The sequence below is a fragment of the Notamacropus eugenii genome, chromosome 1 (genome assembly GCF_028372415.1).
Source record: "Notamacropus eugenii isolate mMacEug1 chromosome 1, mMacEug1.pri_v2, whole genome shotgun sequence".
Lineage (NCBI taxonomy): Eukaryota > Metazoa > Chordata > Mammalia > Diprotodontia > Macropodidae > Notamacropus > Notamacropus eugenii.
The window spans coordinates 555,319,291-555,345,273 of NC_092872.1; the positions used below are offsets into that span (position 1 = coordinate 555,319,291).

The 25,983-nt window shown below is 37.0% G+C and overlaps 1 pseudogene; it reads right to left on the reverse strand.

Annotated features, from left to right (window-relative positions):
- Positions 1-8,264: 8,264 nt before the first annotated feature.
- Positions 8,265-8,378, reverse strand: LOC140521911 (U6atac minor spliceosomal RNA; annotated as a pseudogene).
- Between the last annotated feature and the right edge of the window lie 17,605 nt (positions 8,379-25,983).

The window sequence follows — 25,983 nt, forward strand, 5'->3', positions numbered from 1 at the left end:
ATAGCTGGTTTTATGGCTACATGATTGTATAAATCCAGCAGATATGCGGTCATCCTTATTAATGCTGTATGTTTGTGCTGGTTGGTCATGGATCACATAGTGTTTTCATTTCAAAGACCTATTTTTAAAATGGGCCCCTAAAAATTCTAGTCCATTAAAAGGCTCAGGGAGTTAGTTCTCTGGGGACAGTGTGCTTTTTTGTCATTTTCATGGCCTATAAAGGATGGGTTATAACTTTGGTAGCAGGAACATGATAAAATCAGAAATTTTGAGCTAGAAGGTACCTTATCAAGGCAACGTGGCATAGTAGATAGCATGCTAGAATGAGGAAAACCTGGTTTAGATGCCATCTCTAAAACTTACTGTATGATCCTAGGCAAATCACGTTATTCCCCGAGCCTCAGTTTTCTCATCTGTAAAATAGGGATAACAACAACTCTAGGACAGAACCCAGGAGGGATTGTGGCAAGGATTTAATAAGATAATTTAGTACAGTGCTTTGCAAACTTAAAAATATTATGTGACTATAAATAGGTAGGCTTTAAGTGTTTAAGTTAAGGCCTTAGAGTGCTATATAAATGCTAACTTATTATTAATAAAGATCACTTGGTTTGACAGCAGACCTGTGTTGAAATCCCAGCTTTGCCAGTATTTTCTACATGACCTTGGGTAAGTTGCTTCCCCTCTCAAGGCCTTAGTTTCCTCATCTATAGGGAGATGCAATTGTAAATGGTCAGAGAATCTAAGTTGGCAAGTGAGTGGCATAATAGATAAAAGTGCTAGGCCTGGAGTCAGGAAGACATGAATTCAAATCTTACCTCAGACACCTACTATGAGACTTTGGACAAGTCACTTAACCTTTGTTTGTCTCAGTTTTTTCAACTTTAAAATGGAAATAATATCACCTACCCCTTAGGGTTGTTTTGAAGATCAAATGAGATAATACATATAAAGTGCTTAGCACAGTGCCTGGCACGTAGTAGGCACTACATAAATGCTAGCTATTATCATTATAATTATTTCTAGTTTTAAAAGACTCCATCCAAGCTATAGTCATATTTTAAAGAGTTTTCTAAATCACTAACAATTATTGAAATGCAAATTAAAACAACTCTGAAGTTTTACCTCATACTCATCAGACTGTCAAAGTTGGAAAAAAAGGAAAATGACAAACACTGGAAGGGCTATGGGAAAATAGATAAATTAATGCATCATTGGTAGAACTGTGAATTGGTCTAACCATTCTAGAAAGCAATTTGCAAATATGCTTTAAAAATTATTAAACTGTGTATAACTTTTGACTCAGTAATATCACTACTTCATCTATAATCCAAAAAGATCAAGGAATGAGGAAAGGACCTATATGTACCACAAACATTTATAGCAGTGCTTTTTCTGGTGTCAAAAACCTGGAAACTTAAGGGGGTATCCATTAAATGGCTAATGGCTAAACAAATTGAGGTAATATAAATTTGATGTAATGCTGTTGAACTGTAATATGGAAGGAGATGGTTTCAGATAAACTTAGGAAGACTTGTGTGAATTGATCCAGAGTGAAGTAAGCAGATCCAGAAGAATAACTTTTACAGTAAGAAAATTATAAAGACAACTTTGAAAGTCTAAAGAACTCCAGTCAATGGAAGGATCAACCAAAATTCCAGAAGCCTCCTGATGAAAATGTCGGCCACCTCTTGACAGAGAAATGAGGGATTCTGAGTGATAATGAGACATATATATGTAAATGTATATAGAGGTATGTGTATGTATTATATGATAAATATATATATTTACATATACATATATACACGTAGATATACATGCATACATACCCATATGCATATTTGTTTTATTTGACTATATATATTTCTTAAATATTTTCTTTCTTTTTTCTCAAGGTGCAGGTGAGTTGAAAGGAGAAAGGGCAGATTTCCATTAATTAAAAAAAATTTAAATAAATAAAATTATGATGTTGGACTAAAAAATTTCTAGGATCTTTTTTTGCTCTAGATGCATGAGTTATATGGATGATCTTTTAAGATCCTTCTGAGTTCTAAATGTATGAGCCTATCTAGTCCAACCTCCTTATTTAACTAGCATGCTAGATCTGGAGTCAGGAAGACCTGAGTTCAAATTCTGCTTCACACACTTAAAAGTGACCCTAGAAAAGTTATTTAACTTCACTGTGCCCCAGTTTCCTCATCTGTAAAATGAGAATAATTGCACCTAATTCCCAAGGTTAATGGGAAGATAAAATGAGATAAAAATTTTAAAGTTCAATGAAAATCTTAAAGAATGATATAAATATTAAGTATTATTTTAAGTAATAAAGTAGTAGTATTATCAGTGACAATAGGTCCAAAGAAAGTGAGGGATTATCCCAAAATTTCCCAGCAAGGTATTGGATTTACCAAACAGATTGTCATTTTATTGAAATAAATAATTCTTTTTGAATCTCAGAATGAAAAACTTGACATTTTAGATGCATGGTGCCTGCAGTTGAATTTTGATACAATTTCAAATTTTAAAATCTAACAAATATAAATGCAATTGACTTCTCTTTTTCATTACCATCTAGAAACCTTTATTAAGAACCAGACTTTTCACAGGGCTTGGCCATTACTCTAGAAAGCAAGTTCGCACAGACCTTTCAAAGTCTCAGACCAGTAATGCTGTGATTCTCCACAGTCTGAAAGCCGAATGCACACATGAAACAGTAGCTAATCAATGTGCTCTAAGTGGTGGCCATTGAATGTAAGCAGCTTAAAGGCACCTTTGTAGTCCCAGTACCCAGGATGGGGCCTTCCACATAGTTCTTAGTAATTCTTGGTGAAATTGTATTGCAGGGGAGTAAAGGAGTTTAAAAAGGTATCAAATTCTACAATCAACTAATGTGTAATTAGCAGGCCAGGAATAATTAAGGACAAACAAAAGGCATGGCTACTACCTCTGAAATTCCATCACTCCATTCCAAACATTCTGTACAGAACTCGAGTCACATCTGCTCTTAATCACCTCAATCCCAAGTCCCAAGGAACATGGAAGGAGTGCTTGATTCAGAGATAGGAGACTTATCTGGTAAGTGGGATCTTTAAAAAGTGGCTTCATTTGTCTGAATTTCCATTTCCTTTTCTGCAAAATGATGATGATAATGCCTAATTTTTATGTTGTTGGATGGGGATAATAGTATTTGTAATACCTATTTCTAGGTAGAAGCAGTGTCATGTAGCAGTGGGACACAAGCTTCAGAGAAAGAAGGACAGGGGTTTTAACCTTACCTGCTTTGTCATACTGGGCAAGTTATCCTTTCAATGGTCTGGGTAACTTTATAAGGTGATGATGATGACGATGATGATGATGATAGCTAATGATTATAGAGCACTTGGAGGCAGCTAGGTGGTTCAAGTGGATAGAGCACTGGGCTTGGAGTCAAGAAGACCTGAGTTCAAATCCAGATTCAGATTAGCTGTGTGAACCTGGGCAAGTCTTCTGTTTGCCTTAATCTATTGCAGAAAGAAATGTCAAACCACTCCAGTATGTTTGTCAAGAAACCCCCAAGGAATCACCAAGAGTTGGACATGACATAAAAACAAAATATAGTGGTTACTACGTGTCAGGCACTGTGTGAAGCACTTTACAAATATTATCTCATTTGATCCTCACAACAACCTATTATTATCTTCATTTTACAGTTGAGGAAACTGAGGCAAACAGAGGCTAAGTGACTTGACCAGAGTCACATAGTTGTTTACTCTGATAGAGGAACCCTTCATAAAGAATTTGCCATATCCATTAAATCACTGGTCCAGTCCAAAACAAAACAAATCAAAAATGTACCTCAAAGAATTATTGTGAGTCTCAAATGAGATAATTATCTAAAGTGCTTTGCAAATCTAAAAGTGCTATATTTGTGTCAGCTATCATCATCATCATTTCAAGGAAAATGCTTCATCAATCTTAAAGCACTATAAAAATGGGAGATTTTATTGTGACTCTGTCCTTTATCAGCTATTTTCTTCCTGGTTGCATAGGAAACTGCCTAACTCCACTGGCATTGTACAGAAGTGTTATTGGCCTTTTTTATTGTTCCCTTTCAATTTCTTGCTCTTAAATAGAGAAGGGACATATTCCAAACTTTTTCTGAGATTGTCAGACAGGTCCTTAGTAACCCAAATTTGAGTAGTGGTTAGAGGCCTGGATAGGATTCAGGCTTTCCAGATTCGATTTGAATATTTAAGAACCATTATAGAATGGAAAGAACACTGGACTCAGAGTCCAGGGGAGCTGGGTTTGAATTGTAGTTCTAATTCCTAGCTTTGTGACCATGGGCAAGTCTTTGCAGTTGTTTGAGTCACAGTTTCTCCTGCTATACTAAACCAGGCATAATAATGATGCTACTAACCACCTCACAGAGTTGCTATGGGAAAAACACAATTCAAATGTGAGTTAGTACTGTTAAAAATTGAAACTAGCTCAATAAGCATGGCTTAGTGCATAGAGGACCTCCCTTGGAGTAAGGAAAATTTGTTTTTGAGTTTGAACACAAGCACGTACTTGGTATGTGACTACGTGCAAGTCGTTTCTCTTTTCAGCAATCTGGGTAACTCTTGAAGACTCAGTTGCAGATGAGTTGCCTAGCTGCGATGGCGGAATCATTGGAAAGAGCTCCCATAGAAGGAGCTCCCCAAAGTGATGAAAACAGATGCCAAGATTCCTTTCTCCTACACTACTCCCCCCAAATCCAAACATAAACTTTCTAAGGAAACTAAAAATGTGTTTCCTTCTTTCCCTTCCCTTCCCTTCCCTCCCTCCTTCCTCTCTTTCTTCCTTTCCTTTTTCTTCCTCACTTCCTTTGTTTCTTTATTTTTTCTCTTTCTTCCTTCTTTCCTTCCTTTCTTTGTTTCTTCCTCCATTTTTCTTTCCTTTTTCTTCTTTCCTTTCTTTTTTTTAACACTCTTTTTCCACTCTAACTTGAGACTCACCTTACAGAGGACATTGCTTTGTTTTGCCATATCATATTTGCCATATAACAAAAAATACCAGACAGCTACTAGTGTATTGTCCATAAGAGCTTGCCTGAAACATATGTATGTATATGTATATGTATATATGTATACATATCTACGTATGTGTATATATACACACATATACATATACACACATATATACATTATATATACATATATATCTAGCTGTAGACTTTCAAATCAGTTCCCTGTGTGAACATTACATTACTGAGAGTTTGCTGATTGAATCATCCAAGCCTAAAACAGTGACATTAATTCCAGACTCCAATTGGCTTCTGATGCCAAAGCAAATCATACGTGGAGATTAGGATCATTTAAACTTAGGAAGTAAACATTGCAAGAGAACTGTTTGCTTTCCCTACCATTTTATTACTCAGTCTCTGCATTTATCATGTTATCTAGCAAATCACATATCAAAGTACTGCTAAATAATTTTGCTGAATATGTTTTTCTCTTTTGCATGATTGAATAAAGTGAAACTTAATAGATGGTGTTAATTCTTGAATGGAAATTTATAGTAGGCTCTGTTCTTACTCCCCAAATACATGTGTTTGTAACTAAAAAATGTGAATTTTTAATTATATATCAAGAGATGCAGTGTGGTATTGTGGGGGGAAATCCCAACAACACTGGATTCAAAGTTAGAAGATATGAGCTAGAAAGCTGGCCTTGCCACTTGACAGCTGTGTGACTTTGAACAACAAATTTTTTCCTTCTGGGCTTCTATTTCTTCATCTGAGAAAATGAAGGGCTTACATTAGATGAACTCCAAATTCAATACAGCCCTAGTAATAAAAATAATAATGATAATAACATTTCTAAATGCTTTATGGCCAAAATCTCATCTGATTCTTGGAGCAACTCTGGGAGGTAAAACCCCATTTTACAGATGAGGAAACTGAGGCAAGCAGGGGTTAAGAGACTTGCCCAGGGTCAGATAACTAAATAAATGTTTGTTGTGATAGATACAAAAAATCTATATATGAAAAAGAAGTAATACATACATTTACATGCATGTATATGTAAATGCATATATATGTGTATGACATGATCTCTGCAAAGAAGTTTCCTTTTTGTTCATGTAGTAACCTAGTTCTGTATGTATATAAATATATAAATATTTTAAAAATCTAATATATAAAAATGTTCCACAGTTGGAATCTTCTTACTAAAAAGTGTTTGCAGCTATTCATTTTCGGATTATATTCATGTTGCCTTAACATTTTGAAATCATGGGCATTTTCATTCTAAAGGAAAACATGCATAATGCTAATTTTTCATAGTAGGTTTTTAATTTTTCAGAGTTGATCTACAAAATGATATTACGTACACAGTGAACTAATTTCCTGCCCTTTTCCCCCAAAGCCATGCTCATTGATATGTCACCATCAGCACATCTAGGATCTCTGATTTCATTGGAATGAAAATTCCATCAGATCATGAGCATCTTTGATTTATAGTCCATGAGAGTAGCCTGAGGCTTAGAGGGGATAAATGACTTGTCCATGGACACACAGCTAGTGTGAGAGGTAGAGTATGAACTCAGAGCTTCCTGTCTCCCAGTCTATTATACTGTCTCTTGTTTATTGATATTCTGATGTAAAGAAAAAGAAAACAAATCACATTTTGAAATTTTTTTGGAGCCAGGGAAAATTAGGTAGATAATCTATTGTTATCATAATAATTTAATAATACAACTAGTTATACTTCAGTTCTAAGTCAATTAAACTGTTGATGCCTTGCTCTTTAAGGTTATCTTCCAGCTTTTGGTTTCTGTTCTTCTACCATTTTTCAGTCTTATCATTGTGACCCCATTTAGGGTTTTCTTGGCAAAGTGTTCTTCCTTTGCCTTTTCCAGCTCATTGTCTAGATGAGTAAACTGAAGTAAATAGAGTTATGTGACTTGCCCAGGATCACACAGCTAGTAAGTATTTAAGGGCAGATTTGAACTCAGGAAGATGAGTCTTCCTGGGCCAGACCTAACGTTTTATCCACTGTACCACCTTGCGGCTCTTATCTTCCAACGACTACTTATCATGTGTGTACTGATTTATGGATATGTTGTTTTTCCCATTAGAATGTAAATATCTTGAGAACTGGGGCCATTTTTTTTATTTTTTGCGTCCTTTCCCCTTCCCCCCCCCAACTTTGCATAGTGCCTAACACATACTAAGCTCTTAGTAGATGCTTATTGTTTAATTGGTTGATAACACATGAAGTATCATTATATCACAGAACTTTAACTGATAGCTCATTTAAGCCTGTTCAGGTTTTAAAAGAATGGTGACGGAGGAAATGGGGGTATATGAGACATATTGTAGCAAGGTCAAAGAAAAGAGAGTAATACATGCCTAACTTTGTATTTATTTTTTTGTCTTTACTTTTTCCTCAGTTTTGTCTTAAGGTAGAAATAATTAAAGGGCAGTTATCCAACTTTTATATACAGTTTTAGGTCTCTGTCAGTTGTTTATTGGCATATGTAGTGGCCTGTAGCAGGTGATGACAGAAACAGCACCAGATATATTCAAGTAGAACTGGATCAATTTTCATTTTATTGCTCTCTATTCATTGACACTTTTACCTTCCAACTTTCCTTTCCTTAAACTTCATGATCAGAGAAAGTAATAAGTCCATAATATTCCTTTCTTCACATATTTCTCATTTATCTATATTTCTGGTAGTAAATTTTGGAGCTGATCTTTCCTATAGCATATAGGGGCATTTCAAAATCCCTGGATAGTGGTCCTTGTCCCAGAGCATAACTCTATTTCTTGCTCCTACTGAAAATAAACCTCATCTATGTCTCATGGTTTTGTCAGGTCCTGGTAACCAGAATAGTAATTAATAAGGGATGTGGTAGAGAGAATAGTTCAGATCACAACAAAGCCTTACTGGAAGAAGACAAGTGTAGACGATGGCCCCTGGGCATCCCTGGTCCTTCTCACTGACTACCTGGGAAAGAGTAATTAAAACCAGAAGAGAAAGGGATACTGAAAAGTCAGTCAATCAACAAGCATTTTTAATCTGTTCATTTGTTAATATATGCCAGGTATTGTAACAAATGTAGAGGATACAAAATAAGGAGGAAAAAATGGTTTCCATCCTCAAAGAATGTGCATTCTAACAGGAGAGACAATATGAAAATAACATGGCACATTGAAGATATATACAGAATGAATTGAAGACAATATTAGGGAAAGGACAGGGATGTGGCTGGGGAAGAGGAAGCCCTCTCACAGTTATTAAGAGTGGTTAGATGTAGGTGGCAATGCCTTAACCATATATGATTGTAAAGGCCACTAGGACCTCATTCATCCTAATCAAGGTGAGTAGTAACCTTTTCTCCTAGAACTATCTTGAAGGAAGACAAGGGAGTCTTGGAATTGGAGGTAAGGAAAGAGAATATTTCAGGCATGGAAAATCGCCATTGTAAATGCATAGGTATCTAAGGGGACTTTCTTCTCAATTTTGTCCCAGAAGGAATAATGTGGAAAACTTTCCCTTCAAACATTTTATGAACTTCATGGGTCATCAGTAAATTAATATTTTAGGAAAAATAGAATCTACAACTGGCCTTTCAGCTGAAGAAAAGAATTTCATATTTGAATTTCCTGGAAAGTTAAATGAAATTCTGGCTATACTTTGTTTTTTTACTGTTTCCTCATAAGACTTCCTTTGCCTAACAGAGTTTTAATCAATCCCTAATCAAAAAAAATTTAAACAGAATAGAAAAATGGAAATTGATTATGTTCATTTGTCTTTCTTCCTTAATATAGTGTCAACTGGATTGCTGTAGCTATTCTGGAACAATGTGTTTTGCAATGACAATCTGCAAGTATAAAGATAAAAGTGTTATTTGATATTCATGCCATAAATATAGATACTTTTCTTACCTTTAGTAAAGACTTAACAAACCCCCTCAGTTCTGTGGATTGCACATTGTAAGAGGAGCCAGGAACCTAACTGAATCTACGTCATTAACTCTACAGTTTATAAAATGCTTTCAGTTATAGACTTCTCTTCATAAGAAAAAGATGTCTGCAGATGAAAAATACGTGTTTTGATTGTGTGGCTGAGAAGTTGCATATTGTACTGGTAGGTCATAATAAAATCAGCAGGGATGCTTTGTATACTGGAATGGGGGCCACTTTTTAAAAGTCATTGCTCATTACAGTAGATTGGGAGTTCAGTTACAAATAAAAGAGATTTGTATATTTCTCTGTTACAGAAATTGCAGATTTTTAGGTGTAAACTTTTTAAATCGGGAAAAGAAAATAATGCAACTTTTTTTCTAGTACTTGCAAGGTGATGGGCTCAAAATAGAATAAGAGGGGATGAGTTGGAATAGAATTAAGAAAATTTGACGTGATTGTCTGCTTCCCACTAGCAGTAAATGTCCATTTTTAAAAAGATAAATGCTCTTTTGGTGGAGGCATAAGGCCTGAGTGCAGTGTGACCCTAGGCAAGTCACTTGCTATACCTCAAGCACATTCTTTTAAGTCCAAGACAAGTTATGATCTGCCACAGTAGGAGAAAGGTACAATACCAAGAATTTGCCATGCTGAAGAAATTACATATCTTTTGTACATTTGCATATTCTTCCAACGATCACAGGCTAGAAAACTGAGCCAAATTCAATAAGACCGAATGTCATGTGTGAAGATGGATTGGTAATGGGATAGACCTGAGGCAGGAGACCAATGTGGACACTACTGTAAAAATTTATGTGAGAGTTCTTAAGAGACTGAATGAGTTTGTGTAGCAAGACAAAAGAAGTTAGAGGTGAGACAGGTTGTAGAGGTAGAAATGTTAAAATTTGACAATTGTTTGAATATGTGGGATAAGAGACAGTGAAGAGTCAGGGATAATGCCAAGATTACAGATCTGGGAGACTAGAAAGATAGTGGGGCCCTCAATACAAATATGAAAGTACAGAAAAAGAGTGGGTTATCTTTAGTGTATGTGTGTGTGTGTGTGTATGTGTGCATGTGCATGAGTATAGAGGGAAAACATGTTGATTACAGTTTTGAATATGTTGAATTTTGAATCAATGTGATATCCAATTTGAAATATTCAATAAGCAGTTGATACAGAATTAGAACTCTGGAGAGAGATTAGGATTAGATCAAGTGATAATTTCTATAAAGTGCTATGTAAATCTTAAGGTGCTTATTAATAAAGTACCTTATTAATAAAAATATTTGTACACATATTTTTGTATTTTGTATATTTGTATGCATATGTTTATATACATATATATTATATATATATGTGTATTAAAGGTTGCTGAGTGTAGTGACGAGAGGAGCTCAACCAGCATAGTAGGCTACTGAAATGGTCTAGACTTGATGTGATGAGGGTCTATACCAGAGTGGTGGCAATATCAGAAGAGAGAAGCAATCATATACAAGAAATGCTACTAAGGTAGAAATAAAAGGACTTGGTATTTGATTAGATATGGGTGGTGTGGGGGGGGGGGAGTAGGCAGTGAAAAAGAGCCAGGAATTGAATATGACACCAAGGTGTGAATCTGGGGTGACTGGAAAAATGGTGGTGTCCTTGGCCATGATAGGACAGTTATGAAAAGGGGAGAACTTGAGGTGGAAGATAATGAATTCAGTTTTGGATATGTTGCATTTAAGATCTTTATAGGGAGTCTAGTTTAAGATGTCCAATACATAGTTGGAGATGTAAGACTGAAAGTCAGGACAAAAGTTAGAGCTAGATAAATAGATCTGAAAATCATCATTATAGAGAAGATGATGGAATCCATTGGAGCTGATGATATCAGTGATCATAATAATGATTTAGTTGTTCTCAGACTTGTCTGACTCTTCATGACCTCATTTGGAGTTTTCTTGACAAAGATACTGGAGTGATTTTCCATTTCCTTCTCCAACTCATTTTACAGATAAGAGAACTGAGACAAACATTGTCACACAGGTGGTAAAATGTATGAGACCAGATTCAAACTCAGAAAGATGATTCCAGGTCCAATATTCTATCCACTGTACCACCTAGCTGCCCTGCAGTAATAATAATCATAATATTAAAATAACACTTACTATGATCTCATTTGATCCTCATAATAACTCTGAGAGATACCTGCTATTATTATGCCCATTTTACAATTGAAAAAATGGAGGCAAACCAGTTGAATGATTTCTCCAAGGTCTCAGAGCCAGTAAATATCTGATAGTAAATTTGAACTCATCTTTCTCACTCTAGGCCCAGTGCTCTATCCATTGTGCCATCTAGTTGACTCACCAAGTGAAATAGAATACAGGGAGAAAAGGGCCCAGGAGAAAGTTTAAAGTGACAGCCACAGTTAGTGGGTATGTTCTAGAATTAGCAAAGGAAACAGGAATAGTTAGATAGGAGAATAGCCAGGAGAGAAAAGTGTCATGAAAACTTAGAGAGAAGAGAATATCAAGAAGAGTGGCTGACAGTGCCCAAGGCCATAAAGACATCAAGAAGGACAAAGGTTCAGAAAAGATGATCTGACATTTGGTGATTGAGAAATCACTGGCAATTTTGGAGATGACAAGGGTAGAAGCCGAACTACAGAGAATATATAAAATAATGAAGGGAGAAGAAATGGAGGGAATGATTTTCGTTGCTCTTATCAAAGTATTTACACACAAAAGAAAGATATCCAATAGCTTGATGGCCCAATGAATCATATTGTCCATGGGGTTTTCTTGGCAAAGATACTGGGGTGGTTTGCCATTTCCTTCTGCAAGATTAAGTGACTTGCCCAGGGTCACATAGCTAGTAAATATCTGAGGCCAGATCTAACCTCAGATCTTCTTGATTCCAGGTTGTGCTCTATCCACTGAGCCATCTAGCTGTCTAACAACAACAAGAAATGAAGATGGACAGATCAAATGAGTGTTTTTTGAGGACAGACAAAACATGAGCATGTTTGTAGACATTAGAGAAAAAGAGATTGAAGATAATTGAGAGAGTAATATTGACAGGGTACAGGCTCTGAAAACCCCCTTGAACTCCCCTTGAATTTCCTCACTTGATGTGGTGATCCTGGAATCCTCTCAACTGACCTTTCAGTATCATTATGCCCAATTCTCTGTTACCCTTAACCTAGCCCAGGCCTTTATTGTCTGTTACACCTTCTGATTGCCTCCAGCTACTTCCCACCCTTGATCCAATCTAAACCCCATTCTCTTGGTTCCTGGCATTAGACCTCTAGTCACCCCAACCTACTGGCCACTCCCATCAAGATCCTCCCTAGACCCCTTCTTCCCCAGACTACTTGGTCACTCCTAGATCCCTCCCATGGTCTTTCTATGTATAAGATCCATCTTATTTCCATGAAAGTGCTCAGATTCAAACTGGCATACTTGCATTAAAGATACAAATGCTCAGATTCCTTAAGAGTCTGGCCAACATGATGGATTTTTAATAAACTTTGTCTTCAGCTGAAAGAAGGATTGGGTCAAATGTATTTGGGCAGGACCAGTGTGGCTCTATTGCAGGGTCCCAGCACTCCTAAATCTCAACACTATGATGGCGTAGGCAGTAAGTGGGCAGTCTTCTGAAGAAGATGGGATGAAATAAGATCACTGAACACGTAGAGAGGTTACCTGGGCAAAAATGGAGGAGACAATGGTGAAAGGCATATGAGGAATGGAAGATGAAGACATAAGAAGAGAGAGCTCTTGTCAAATATCTCAGTATTTGGAAGTCTGTCACCTGCTAGAGGGAGCAATTGTGTTCTGCTTGGCATCAGAAGGTAGAAATAGGAACCATGGGTGAAAGTTATACAGAAACAGATGGATGCTGGAGCTAAGGGGAAGCAACAACACCAAAACAACAAACAACAAATAACAGTAGCAACTACACTTTCTTTGTGGGTAAGGATTGTTTTATTTTTAAATTAATTAATTTATTTTTAGTTTTCAACATTCACTTCCACAAGATTTTGAGTAGCAAATTTTCTTCCCACCTTTCTCCTCCATCCACCCCAATACATAATGGATTCTGAATACCCCTTCCTTCCCTCTGTCCTCCCTTCTATCATACGCCTCTTTTCTCTTATCCCCTTCCCCTCTATTTTCTTGTCGGGCAAGATAGATGTCTATACCCTATTCCCTGTATGTCTTATTTCCCAACTGCATGAAAAACAATTTTTAACATTCATTTTTAAAACTGAGTTTCAACTTCTCTCCCTTTCTTCCTCTCTATCCATTCAGACTGAGGAGGTATGCAATTTGATATAGGTTATACATGTGTTGTCATGCAAAACACTTCCATATCAGTCATGATGTGGAAGACTAACTATATTTCCCTCCATCCTATCCTGCCACCCATTTATTCTATTCTCTCTTTTGATCCTGTCCCTTCTTAAAAGTATTTACATCTAATTACCTCCTTCTCCCATTTGACCTCCCTTCTATCATCTCCCCTTCTTCCCCCCTCCATGCTTATCCGCTTCCCCTCCCCTACTTTCCTGTAGTGTAAGATAGATTTTCATATCAAATTGAGTGTGCATGTTATTCCCTCCTTAAACCAAATCCAATGAGAGTAAGTTTCACTCTTTTCCTTCCCTCCTCTTCCCCTCCTTTGAAAAAACTTTTTCTTGCCTCTTTTATGCCTCACTCTATTCCCACGGTCTATATGTATATAATCCCTCCAACTACTCTAATACTGAGAAAAGTCTTTAGAGTTACAAATATTATCTTTCCATGTAGGAATGTAAACAGTTCAACTTTAGTAAGTCCATTATGATTTTTATTTCCTGTTTACATTTTCATGCTTCTCTTGATTCTTGTGTTTGAAAATCAAATTTTCTTTTCAGCTCTGGTCTTTTCATAAAAAATGCTTGAAAGTTCTCTATTTCATTGAATGGCCATTTTCCCCCTGAAGTATTATACTCAGTTTTGCTCGGTAGGTGATTCTTAGTTTTTATCCTAGTTTCTTTGACCTCTGGAATATCATATTGCACTCCCTGAGATCCCTTAATATAGGAGCTGCTAGATCTTGTGTTATCCTGATTGTTTTTCCACAATGCTCAAACTGTTTCTTTCTGGCTGATTGTAATGTTTTCTTCATGACCTGGGAGCTCTGAAATTTGACTGCACTGTTCCTAAGTCTTTTCTTTTGGGATCTCTTTCAGGGGGCTATCAGTAGATTCTTTCATTATCTTTTTTCCTCTGGTTCTAGAATATCAGGGCAGTTTTCCTTGATAATTTCTTGAAAGATGATGTCTATACTCTTTTTTTGATCATGGCTTTCAGGTAGTCCCATAATTTCTAAATTGTCTCTCCTGGATCTATTTCCCAGATCAGTTGTTTTTCCAATGAGATATTTCACATTGTCTCCTATTTTTTCATTTCTTTGGTTTTGTTTTATAATTTCTTGATTTTTTTCATAAAGTCATTATCTTCCATATGCTCCATTCTATTCTTTAAGAATTATTTTCTTCAATGAGATTTTTCCATCTGACCAATTCTGCTTTTTAAGACATTCTTCTCATTGGCTTTTTGAATCTCTTTTGCCATTTGGGTTAGTATATTTTTAAGGTGTTATTTTCTTCCAAATATTTTGGGTCTGTTTTAACAAGCAATTAACTTGATTTTAATGATTTTCTTGCATAATTCTCATTTCTCTTCCCAATTTTTGCTCTACCTCTCTTACTTAATTTCAAAATCCTTTTTTGAGCACTTCCATGGCCTGAGACCAATTAGTATTTTTCTTGGAGGCTTTGGATGGAGGATCTTTGACTGTTTTCTTCTTCTGTTTGTATTTTTTCATCTTCCTTGTAACCAGTGTAAGATTCTATAGTCTGATTCTTTTACCAGTGTTTGCTCATTTCCCCAGCCATTAACTTGACTTTTGATGTCTTTGTCAAGGTAGTTCTCTGCTTCCAGTGGGGGTGGAGGAGTGTATTGTCAGCTGCTCTATCCTCCCCACAATCTGCGGCCTAGAGCTCCAGAAACAGCCAATGTCTCTGCCCCTGCTATGGCTGCAGGCTGCTGTGGGCTCCTTCACCTCCTCCACAACCCTGGGGCTGGGGCCTAACATGTTACCCTCTCACACTGGTCTGATAGTTTTCTTCCACCGACCTTCCAATTTGTCCTCAGTGTTTTGAGGTTGTAAAATCTGGAAACTGCCACAGGTGCCAGAGATTTAATCCCCCTGCCCCAGGTCTGCTCAGGTTCCATCTGTGCTGGCATGGCTTATGCTGAACTGAGCTCTGCTCCTGGTGTGACATGACAGATGCTTCCAGTTAGCCTTTTAGATTGTCTTGGGGTGCAGATTTGCTTAACTCTATCATTCTGTGGGTTCTGCGGCTCCAGAATTTGTTTAGAGTTACTTTTATAGGTATTTGCCTGGGTGTAGGGAGAGAGCTCTAGCAAGTCTCTGCTTCTACTCTGCCATCTTGGCTCCACTCCCACCCCCAGCAATAGCTTGTTAACCATTAGAGCTATCAGAAAGGACTATGGGCTGATTTGAGAAGTAGAAGGGTCACTAGAGGTCTTCAAAACTAGGGTTGTATGATCCCTGACTAGATAAATGTAAAGGAGATTTCTGTTCAGTTAAAGATTAAACTCAATGACTTCTAAAGTCCCTCTACCTTTCAAGATTCTTCCATTCTGCTTGACTATAAATCCCAGAAGAACACCACCTCAAGGGAAGAAAATTTCACCTGACCCAAAGGGCAATAGAAAGACTTGTGGTGGTTGACTGCCAAGCTGCAGCATGACATATTACCTATAATAACTTTCCTATAATACCTATAAAAGACATCATCTAGGTCCAAAGTAGTTTAGTTAATGCAGCAATAATAATAGTTAGCATTTATATAACACTTTAAGGTTTGCAGAGTGTTTTGCATGTTAACTCATTTAACCCTCACAACAACCTGGTGAGGTAGGGGCTGTTATTTGCAAATTGAAGAAACTGAAACTGAGAGAATTTAAGTTTCTTGACTAGTGTCTTATAACTAATAACTGTTCAAAGCAGAATTTGTACTTGGATCTTTCTGCTTCTAAGTTGTATGCTCTGTCTACTGCTCTACCTACCAGAGATGAATAATAACAAATTAATAGCCTGAATGCTGAACTTCATAATCTAATCTAGTAACAAAATAATATAAGGGACAAGAGGGCCTCCTGTGAATTGTGTGGATCTTTAATAGAGAAATTATGAAAGGATATGGAGATTTCTCATATGGGATGGCAGAATGTAGAGGGGCTGCAGTTTTTACTCTTGGAGAGAATACTCATACCATTGAGATTACAGATCCTTCATAATATCCATGAGTGAGTGTAAGAAGTCTAGGAGTTGTCTATGCTGCTAGCAACACTGACTAGTGATCCTAGGGGGAATGTTCATAGATTAGGGATTGTTAAGTGATGACGACAGTTAAAGATGGACCATACTTGGAAGGGATAGAGAAGTTAGCCTAGGCTGGCAACGCTTTGAGTTCAAGACCTTCCACCTTCTAATGTGCCCTATCTTTTAATCTTTTTGCCTCTATTTAAGAATTCAGTGTCCTTACGTCCTCTTTTTTCCCCCAAGTGAATAAAGAATATGGAGAATCAAATTTGCTCTTAGAAAAGGTTAAATGTGAACATTACCATTTTACCTCTACCAGAGTGTTTGAACTTTTAGTCTTTTAGCTAATTGTTTTATGAAGGAAGGGTCTAGGCCTAATCCATCAATTGACTGCTCAGTACTATAGATACAAATGCTTGTGAAAGGAACCTCAGGCATATATGGAGGAGGTATGGAGATATTTTGGGGGACAGTAGGCCCTTTCTATTACACCTAAAATCATGTGACCTAGATAGCCATTTAAACTACTCTGACTGTGGGTAAATAAAGAAGATCCTAGGCCTGCTTCATCCTCCAGAAGACTGGATATCAGGTGATTTGAGACAGCTCACTTTTTCCCAGGAATGTTCACATTTGAGGCAAGGACCACATATTTATTATATCTTACTGTCCCTGGACTATAACAGCTAGCACAGTACTTTGCTCAGTCAACTATCAACACATGTTGTGTGATGTATAAATTAATAAAGGCAATGCTTTAATTATTGTAATGATAAGATTTTAAAAAACACACAAGTGAGTTACAGAGGGATACTTTTGTCTGAAAAGTTTCCATATGCCCAGTAATAATTTGGCATGTACTTACCTGGTTGATACATAAAGACAGACCTAATAATTGATACTACTTTTGTACATGTGTAGATATATGTCTCACTGTATACACAGCATCTGGATCTATTCAGATCTTTGTTCAAATCCTACACTTCCTTTCTTCTTATTCTTTTCTTAAATTTCTTCAGTCTGTTTTTTGACTTCATCATTTGCTTAAACTGCTCTCTCCAAAGTTACCAATAATTTACCAATTGCATGCCTATTTACTAACTACCTTCAATTTCGCAATTGAAATATCAAGTAATCTTTTCTCAATCCTCATCCTTTCTGACACTGTCAGTTACTCTCTTCTCCATGATAATTTCTTCTTTCTAGATTTTCATGATACTTCTCTCTCTTAGTTCTCTTCCTATCTGATGGCTTCTTCTTAGTCTCCTTTGCTGGATCTGCTTCTAGATCACACTCACTGACCATGAGTATTCCCCAAGACTATGGGGCAGCTAGGTAGTACAGTGGATAGAACATCAGTGAAGGAGTCAGGAGGCCCTGAGTTCAAATTTCACCTCAGACACTTGACGCTCTCTAGCTGTGTGACCTTGGGCAAGTCATTTAACCCCAACTGCCTCATCCTGGGTCATCTCCAGTCATCCTGATGAACATCTGGTCACTGAATTCAGATGGCTCTGGAGGAGAAGTGAGGCTGGTAACCTGTACAGCCCTCCCTCACTCAAAACAGTCAAGTAAGTGCAAGTCATGTCATCATTTCTCTGATGGCATGGTCTTCGGCAACGAAGGACAAACACACACACTATTTCACTTAATGATCTCATTGGCTCCTATGAATTAACTTATCAACTCTATGCTGATGAATCTCAAAATCTACTTATCCAGTCCTAATTCTTCTACTGACATCCAGTCTTGCATCTTCAAGTGCTTATTGGACTTCTCAAACTTGATGTCCCATGGCCATCTTAAAAGCAACAGATCATTTCCTTTTCTCCCAAGCTCTCCCCTCTTCCCCACTGTCATATCATGACCACAGACACCCTCCCAGTCACCCTAGGCTCATACTTTGGTGTTATCCTCAAGTCTTTACTCCCCTCCCCCCATTTTAATCAGTCATCAACTTCTTTTGTTTCTACCTTAATAACATCTCTTAGATATTCCCCCTTATCCCTTCAGATACTGCCATGACCCTGCTGCAAGCCTCATCACCTCATGCCTGGATCATTGCATTTAACCTGCTGTTCTGATTGGTTTTCTTGCCTCAAGTTCATCCTCCCTCCTCCACTCAGGTGTCAAATTGATCTTTAGTCTAAAGTATGGGTCTGATCATGTCATCTCCATATTCATTAAACTCCAGTGACTCTCTATTACCTCCAGGATGAAATATAAAATCCTCTGGAGTTCAAAGCTTTTGGCCCTTTCTTGCCTTTGCAGTCCTTACTCCCCTTCATATTTATGGTCCAGGGACACTGGTCTCTCCTGTGTGTCAGAGACAGAACTTGAATCCAGGTCTTCTGGGTGCAGGGGCCAGCTTTTGAAGGCACCATGCTGGTCATTCTGGATACTATGCTATAAACCATTAGATTCTGAGCTCCTCAAGGGCAAGGTCTCTCTTTTACTGTTCTTCCTATCCTAACAGAATAAAACCTGGCACATCGTAATATGTGGCACTTAATAAATGCAGGTTGACTAATATTGTCAGTGGATTTGGAAGTGGCTAGGCTATAGCTATCTCACCTAAATGGCCCCAAACTTCTTTACTAATTTCATTGTTCTTGATGGTTTTTTTTTCTTTTCCCTCCTGTAAGATGTCACTTATCTAGCTACTTCCCATCAAGCATTCACATGATTTATTTTGGATTGTGACAACAAACGAATAATCTTGTTAGAATTGTTTGTAAAAAAGATTAAATAAATTCTGAAGGAGATCCAGAGGATTTTTTCACATGGGTACAGTGAATGAGTACATAGTACCAAGACTTTTTGTCAGTTATAAAAGGTGTAATTTCCAGGTCTTCAGCTTTTTGATCTGTGCTTGTTTGCTGTTGGGTAGCTAGGTTTTGAAAATTCTTTTATATCTTTTATCTCTTCTGTATCTAGAAATTTTTGCATAAGTCTAGGGATTCCTGAAGGTTAGATTCACATTAACATCATCATCATCATCATCATCATCATCATCATCATCATCATCATCATCATTCTGGAAACTACTTGATAAATCAATATTCAAAATATATCTACATCTATAATCTACCAACCCCTTCCATGCTTTTGTAGATTGTCTTTGTGAGCTGTTCCAGATTGCTTAATGTCTAGTCTTCTGGAATAGACCTCTATGAATGTACCAAGGCTGGTCTACAAATGAAAGACTTGTAGTTTGCTGTAGGACCCACAAAAAATGAAGAGGCAAAGTATTCCAAACATAGTTCACAGACAATGCAAAGGCGTGGAGTCTGGGAATGGAATGTCATGTGCAAAGGACTTATAGCGGGATTGTAATGTGCTGCTCCAACATATGGCTGCCATTGGTAACTATTAAAGACATATAAGTCTCACTGAAAAAAGGAAGATCTACTACTAAGGAATATCATACTACTAGTATGTTAATTTATATCTCATTCTAATTTTAACATTTTTAGTGTAATATTATATTATTCACCTAGACCACAGATTTAATAGCATAATTAGATATCTCTTTTTTATGTTTAGTATACACTCAAGCATGAACCCTTTACTGATATGACTAGAGTCACTCAGTTCTATTCTACATGGAAACTTAGCTATTAAAAATGTATCTGCTGATGTGGACAATCTTATGTTTTTAGAAAACTTTTTGCTGAATCTGCTGTCTTGTCTATGTAATTTTGAAGACTAGAATCTCTTAGAAGAGACCATTTAATTTTATGTTTGGAATAGTGACTGCACATTTTAGAAACCCAGTTTATAATTAGTAATAATATTTTTCCATTTTACAATAAGAAATAATAACTAATATTTGAAATTCCTGTTCCAGTACTAACCCTGCCCTGGTACTGGTGGGCAGTTGAAAAAGAATTATATCCGGGCTCCTAAATACCATGCAACTAACACACCCATCCTCCCACATACAGTAGAAGATATGTACCACAGTGCTATATATGTTGAAGGGCAAAAGGTTACCTAGGCCATAAATAACTTCAGGGTATAAATTCCATGAGAACATTTGGACACTTAGCAGTTGTACATGAAAAGACAGCCAACATAGCAATTTGTCATAATTTATAAAACGATCATTTTAAAATTAATTTTAACAGTCACCATTTCGAAGTCAGTGTTTGAGGATGCTTCCCATATTCTTTCCATATATACATACAACAGAATTTCATCGCTGAGTGTGGCAGTAGGGAGAAGGAGTAGTCACACAGAAAATATGTAAGGAAGGACAGATTTTACTATATGTATGGCTCAAGGAAAGCACTGTACTCTCAGCTTTTAAAAATAGCATGGCAAATGTTAGAGAAGATGGCCTTACCTCCATTGTATGGAGAGATGCGTATGGAACGCTGAGTGAGACAATGGGATCATCTGAGTGAATTGACCACCTCTGACTATACCTGTCAGTTCCTTGGCAATCATGTGCCCATTAAAATAAATATTTTCATTTTCCTCATTGCTTTATGGAGACTGCCTTAAAGTCTCCACAATCCTTCTTTCTGATTTCCAGGCCAAGGAATATGGCACCTCAGTTCAACTTTCTCAGGAACAGTGCAGACATTCTTGTGAGTTCTCCACTTCCCTTACCTTGGTCTTTATGTATATAGGAAACAGAACCATTTGTTTCAAATGTCTGCAATGAACTATATGTATGTTAAAAATATAAAACAATGTAATATTTGAAATTGAAGGCCTGCCAACTCTGATGTTTTCTCCTAGAAGACTCTATGTCAGCTGCTATAACAAGACATTTAAAAATATAAAAACAACGTGTAGTATCATTGCAAAATTCTGATTTTTCTTTTTCTTTCTTTTTTCTTTTTTTTTTCATCTTTGGTAGGAGGAATGGGGAAAGAAATGTACAAGAAATAATTTAATGAAATATCCTAACACTTATAGTATCATAAAGCTAGAACTAGAAAGGACTCGTCCAGTCCCCTCATTTTACAAAGGAGGGAAAGAAGCTTAAGTGACCTGCCCAAGATTATCCAGTTATAAGTGGCAAGGGCAGGATTTGAACTCAGGTTCCATGATCCCAAGTTGAGTACTTTTCATGCTGTACCATATTGCCTTTCTTGAGACTGATTTCATTCCTGAATTACTGCAAAATTTCATTTGTGATAGCCTCATATATACATATATATATATATGTGTGTGTGTGTGTGTGTGTGTGTGTGTATGTATGTATGTATGTATATTCTCTCTGTCCCCCTCTGTCTCTTTCTCTCTCTCTCTCTCTCTCTCTTTCTCTCTCTCTCCTGTTCCCCCAGAAATAATGTACTCTACTCAGCTGAATGACTGAAAAAAAAAAGTTTTTCAAAAAAAAGTCTGTAACTAATTACTTTCTGCTTGCATAGATACTCAATACTCCTCATAAAGGACAGTTCTTAAGAAGTTAGAGAGAAAAGCTTTATAAACAAAGGAGTTTTCATTTACTTGCAGAAAGATGCCTCTAGACTCCTTACAGGACTGATCTAGTAGCTAATTAAAGGAAACTCTAAGGTTTTTGTCCAGAACTGGATTTTTTTAAGCATTTAAAATGAGGTAATTCTAACCAAGTTACTGACGTGGCATGTTTGAAGGGGTATGGGCAGAGTTCCTTTCTGACTATTTAAATTATACTCTCCTACTTCTAATCTGGAGACAGAGGCTGCCTAGTGCATGCTGGATTGGGGATCAGAAGATTTGAGTTTCGGTTTTACGTCTGCCTCTTACCCTGGGCCACAAGAATGATTTGGGGCTACCAGTAAGGCTTTGGGCAAGTCATTTCACCTCCACTGTCTTCAGTTTCTTCATTAATAAATTAAGGAGTGTGGACCAGATCAAGAATTTCATAAATTGATGTCCATGGACTCAATTTCAAGGGTTGTCCATAAACTTGGAATAGGAAAAGAAATATGTATTTTCACAATCTTCTAAATGAAATTTAGCATTTACTACAATTATCAATATAAGGGACAAACCAATATCCTGAGGAAGGGGAGAAGGATGGAAAATAAGCATTTATATGGTGCTTGCTGGTTGTCAGGTACTACATGGCATGCTTTACAAATATGGCCTCATTTGATTCTCATAACAACCCTGTGAGATAGGTGCTATTATCTCCATTTTACTGTTGAAGAAGTTGAGGCAAACAGAGGTTAAGTGATTTACCCAGGGTCATGCACCCAGCAAATGTCTGAGATCAGATTTAAACACTGTTTCCCCTGATGTTGAAGGGTCCATAGGTTTCACTAAACTACCAAGGGAGTACATGATCAAAAGAGTTTTAAAACCCCTGCACTAAGTGACCTCTGATGGACCTAGTTCTAAATCTATAATACTGCCCTGTTTTATTTACCTTCCTACCTCTGCTTTCATTTTCTACAGCTGGATTCCAGAATGATAAGAATTAAAGCTGAGAGTTTAGAGATCATCTGTTCAGCTTCCTCATTTTACCAATGAGAAAGAAGCTTTGCAGAGTTGGTAGGTTTGCCTGAGAAATGGGAGAATATGAATGAGTTTGGTAGAGGGTTAGAGGGTAAGTAGACATGGTAGATAAAGTGGTTATGGTTTAAGAGCAGTATTTTTTATTGTTCAGTCAGTTCAGTTTTGTCTGGCTCTTCATGACCTCATTTGGGGTGTTTTCTTGGCAAAGATACTGGAGCAGTTTGCCGCTTACTTCTCTAGCTCATTTTACAGATGAGGAAACTGTGGTAAGCAGGGTTAAATGACTTGCCCAGGGTCACAATAGCTAGTAAGTGTCTGAGATCAGATTTGAACTCCAGTATGCCTGACACAGATCCCTGTGCTCTATCCACTGTGCCAAGTATCTGTCCAGAATAACTAAATTTTAAGTTTTAAAAATATTATTATATTTCTTTTTTTTAATAGAATCACAAGATTTTAGATTTGGAAGGGACTTCAGAAGTTATCCAGGCTATAGCATACCTGAGCAAGAATCCTCACCCACAACATTTCCAACAAGTAAGTGTTTATGTGGACTATCCTTAAAGACTTCCAGGGACAGGAAATTCACTGCCACCCACTGTAGCTAATTCCATTTGGGAGCAGCTCATTTTGGAACATTTAGGGAATTATTTCTGACATTGAACCAGAATCTGACTTTGCAATCTCTACCCATTTGTTCTAGTCCTACATTTTGCCCTAACCCTCCTGAGTCTTCTCCATATTAAATATCTCCAGTTTCTTCAGTCAGTCTTAGTCTAACCTGGTCTCCAGTTTCTTTAACATCTCAGTCATCTCAGTGTATGCTAATGTATTATCATCCTTCCAACGTGGCACCTAGAACTGAATTCTGTACTTGAGTGGTCCTCATGTTATCTGACCAAGTCAAGATTTAGTTGGACTTTCATTATAGTTCTGTTAAAGCAGCCTAAGATCATATTAGTTTTTTTATTGCCATATCTCACCATACTGAGTTTATTGTTCATTAAAACCCATAGAATTTTAATGCCAATGTTCCTCCTTTTGGACTGGGACTCTTTTTTATTTGATCTTTGTATCCCCGGTGCCTAGCACCATGCTTTGTAGAGACCAGAATGTTAATAAAAGTCTTTTGAATTGGATTAAATTTAATTGGATTGGATTTATCCCCAAATAGTTAGGGAATAGGGTGTTCTGCTTAATTGAACATTCTGGCTAACACTGTACTATAATATTATAAACTACAAACTTTCCAAAGAAACCGAACAAAATAGAAAGAAATAAGTACTAAAACAATAATGAACATCATGTAATTTTCTCTTTATAAGTAGAATGCATTTGGGAACATGTGATGCTCAGGGTCTTTTTGAATCATCTGTCTCCCTCTCCTAAAAGTAGAACTGAGAAATTATATAAAAATGATTATTTGAGCTTTTTGTGTTAGGGTAGGGAATGTCCAGATAAATGTAAGCTTACTGTACTAGAGTCTTCTGAATCCAGTTTATTCAAACACATTTGTTAAGCACTTATTATGGGCGTAGCATTCTATTTTTAGGGCTGGAGATTCAAATATAAAAAGTGACATAGTCCATGCCCTCAAGAAACTTATATTCTGCTGGTCTGGGGGTATACCATATACTCACATGAGAACAGTGTCATGTAGGATATGGTGTTGTGTGAGTACATGCAAAGTACTCATTTTGCTATAGAGGCTGGAGACTCATACATATTTTTAAATGGCATAGGTCATGTCTTCAAGAAAGTTATATTTTCTTGGTAGAGGGGCATGATATCTACACAAATAATAATAGTATTATGTAGGATATTGAGGGAAGGGAAAGGAGAGATCCAAAGAACTCTAGGAAAATTTGGAAAGGGAAAGAACACTTTCACCTGGGGTAATCCGGAAAGTCTTCAAGGAATGAAGTGACATTATATCAAATATTTAAATTAAAGACGTATTTGTAAAAGTAAAGGTAAAGAAAAGGAACAAGTGCAGTCCAGGTGGGCAATATCATGCTAAGTTCACGCTGTAGCTAATATTCCAGTTTTGTTGCAACATAGAGTCATTGTGAGAGAGTAATGTGAAATAATTCTGGGAAGGTAGCTTGGAGTATATTTTCGAGGTGTTTAAATGCCAGTTTCCATAGTTTCTATTTTATACTAAGGGCAATATGGAGCCATGGAAGGTTTTTAAGACTTCAGTAAATAGGATTCAACCTGTGCCTTAAAAAGGCATATTTGTCAGTTGTGTGGACAATTCATTGAGAAGGGAAAGACTGGAGTCAGGGTTTGGAGGCTATTACAATAGACCAGATGAGAGATGAAGAAAGCCTCAACTAGAATGGTAACTATTTGAATGAAGAGATGGGAACAGATGTGAGAGATGCTGTGGAAGCAGAATAGACAAGATTTGGCAATAGATTAGATGTGGATGGTAAGGGAATGGAGAGCCAAAGATGAGTCAAAAGTTATGAACCTTGGTGCCTGAGAAGATGGTGGTTCAATTCAGTTAAATTGAACAAGCAACACAGATTTACTCAAGTTTGATGTACTATACTAGACACTGGGGAGATCTCTCTTTCTCTCTCTCTCTCTCTCTCTCTCTCTCTTTCTCTCTCTCTCTCTCTCTCTCTCTCTCTCTCTCTCTCTCTCTCTCTCTAGATAGATAGATAGATAGATAGATAGATATAGATATAGATATAGATATATAAGATAATTTCATTTTAGACATGTTGAGTTTGAGATGCCAGTGAGATAGCCAGGTAGAAATGTCAGGACATAGTTGGTGATATATAGCTAGAGTTGAGGGGATAGATTATGGCAGAATATTTATTTGAACATCATATGACAGGAGTTCATAATCAAACTAGTTGATGAAATTGTTTGCTGGTGTCCTTTTTGGATTTGCCTGGTTTTATAATACCACAACAGCCCTTTGAAAAGAATAATAACTATAAATAATTTATAAAGTAGTTTACAAAGCAATTTATTTACATCACCTCTTCTGAGCCCCAACAATCTGGTGGGGTGATAACTCAAATACTTAGTGAATTTCAGTGCTACTCAAATGTCTCTGTTTTCTCATCCAGTTATGCAGACTGAAGCCCATTCATGCACCTCCTTGTTCTCCCATAAGTTCACTACAGTGAGAGAAAAGAGGGTTTGTCCAATGTATTGGGGGTTCTTCTTGCTTCCTGTT